At 38.2% G+C, this 2,597-nt stretch overlaps 1 protein-coding gene across 3 annotated transcripts in view; it reads left to right on the forward strand.

Moving 5' to 3' along the window:
• VEZT (vezatin, adherens junctions transmembrane protein) overlaps positions 1-2,597 on the forward strand; it is a 53,779-nt gene that overhangs the window by 981 nt on the left and 50,201 nt on the right. The gene's annotated exons all lie outside the window — the stretch shown is intronic.

Consider the following 2,597-nt stretch of genomic DNA (forward strand, 5'->3'; position numbering starts at 1 on the left):
TTTTTTTTTGTTATTTTTTTTTCTTAACCAAGTCAGTGCTGTGTGGAAACTGGCATTAAAAATAAGCTTTGGAGAGGGGATAAGAAACAAAACTAATTTCAATGGGCTGTCCTTTAATCCTAGGATTAGGAAGGAAGGAAGAGTTTTTTTTTTTTTTTTTTTTTTTGTGGAAATGGGAATCTGTATAAACTTATACCATAAATGTTTAGTTACATTTGAATGACTTTGCAGCATGACTAACAATAGTGAATTAACATAGAAAGATGACTGCTTTTTTGTTGTTAGTCTCTGAGTCCTCAAAAAAAACTACTTAAATATTCAGAAAGTAAGTTCCTAGTCAAGACATCAGACTGTTTAAAAATACTTTATGCTAATGCTTATTAATGAGATTTGTCTTGTCTAATCTGTAAGAAGTGCACAAAAGAATAATAATGTTTTATCTTTTAGTGGTCCTGAAGTTGTTTTCCAACATACAAATTTGAGAAGCTGCATAATGAAAAAAAAAACTGGTTGTATTTAATGCCTGTCTCTTGAACTATCAAAAAAAAAAAAAAAAAAAAAAAAAAAAGGAAAAAGGAATGCATGAAATTCAGGCAAGGACAATAAGGACAATTAGGAATAAAAACGGCAGATCCTTCCTGTTTTCCCTAGCTAAGGAGCAGATTACTTAATGTTATCATGGCATTTGCAGGTAAAAACAGGTGAACCTGACAATACTGATGAATGAAAGCATGAATCAAATTGAAGGACTTTTTCTCACAGTTGGAAGTGCGTGTGTGAGAATATGTGTATGTCTGTGATCGTTTTGTGGGGGAAAAAAGGCAGTTGAGAGTGAAAAGTTTTGCTAAGGATGTAAGCTAGAAATTCAAAGCTATAATTCATGGGGCATGAAACATACTATGAGATTTAATTATTGTTTTGAAAGCTTTGTAAGCATGAAAATGTTGTGCAAGTATTAAGAATAATATTTCTCTCTCTTGTATTGAAACATAACCAGTACATCAGATAACATATTTTTAATGAKATCACATTCTAATTGCAAAGTCACAAGATTAATACTTTTATTATTCTTTGATAATACTGCAAGTTTTGTGTGAACGCTCACAGTTAGGAAATCTACTCCTTCCCCCCCCCCCCAACAATTTTGTGGCCGTTGTCTACTTCAAATATATCATGGGATAAATTTGCTATGGACTGTTGGAGAAATCTTCAGTGAGTTATACAGACCATACAGCTTTGCAAGTGAAAGGCTTGTTAGTAACATTTAAGATTAAGCAGTATCTAGGACATACATACATATACACACACACACACAAATATATATATATATATATATATATATATATACACACACACACACACACACAAAAATATATATATAAATAAAAAATAGAGAGTGTGTGTATATGAGCTAATGCATGCGCGTTTGACCGTTTTTCGTGATCAGCTTTTAAAAAATGATCTCCTCGTGAAGCATTTCCTTCTGTATCCTGCACATTCGATGGGACTTCACACAATCAGAATAAAAAGCTCTTTTTTTTCTTTCTCCTGAGATGCAAATGGATTCCTTTGCACGCTGAAGATATGTTTCACGGTGGTTTTGGATTGGTAACCAAGACCTAGGTCATGTTTCCTTTCAGTTGGTTGGTGCTTGCTTGCACTCCCTGATCAGGTCTCAGCAGCCGTACGTACCCACCTTGGAGAGTTTTAGCAGGAGGTGCCCATGGAGAGCCTGAATGATGAGCCAGCAGCTGCTTGTGGTTTCTGCAGTGAACCAAAAGGCCTAGCATTTCCATTACAATGGAGAAAGCAGACTACACAAGCCCCAAAAGCTGGGATGTGTACCCAGAGATCATTGTGGAAAAACTCCTTAGTATATCTGAGGTATTTTGCCAGCTGTCTGTATTTGTGTGTGTACCAGAAAAGACAAGACTAGTCATGTCAAATGATGGCTGGCCTTGCTTGTAACAAGTATGATCGAGATGGCACTCATAACTTGAGACAGCAAAAAAGCAGTATTTCCAGGTTACTGAGGTGAAAGAGGCTTAAAACTTTTCRTTTTTCTTTGTTCTCAGGGCTTCACAACACTGTTTCTGAGGCCCCCATCACAGCTGCTCAGAGCATGCAGGGCTGCTCAGTGAAACTGATATTCTAGTCCTACCCCTGCTAGCTATGTCAGGCAAACAGTGAGGTCTGTGTGGTGAGGCAGCAGGAGGAGCTAGGGGTTGCTCAGGGAAGCAACTAAATTCTGCAGCAAGGACCTGGGAGGGAGGTCCCGGCCCAGGGGCAGGTTTGCCCAGAGCCTGAATGCAATTCCCTTAGAGTCCTGCCCGGACTAAGCCTCAGAACTATGATTTTGAAGAAAACATTCCCTTCTCACCCACTGTTTTGCATGCATGTCTTTGTCTAAGCAGGGATCATTTTGGCTGTTTCTGATTGAAACCTCTGTACAACCCTAAGTGCCCCTGCTGTGGGTTGGGTCAAGCTGTTCCAGGTCTGCTGGCACTCCACAGCCTGGTTCTGCACCAAAACCATTCTGCAAAGACAAGATTATGCATATCCATTTCTATTCTTTCTTCTTCTTCCTTTTTTTTTTT

The sequence above is a fragment of the Rhea americana genome, unplaced genomic scaffold, assembly GCF_003343005.1.
Source record: "Rhea americana isolate MKP2758 unplaced genomic scaffold, rheAme1 scaffold_69, whole genome shotgun sequence".
In the NCBI taxonomy this organism is placed as follows: domain Eukaryota; kingdom Metazoa; phylum Chordata; class Aves; order Rheiformes; family Rheidae; genus Rhea; species Rhea americana.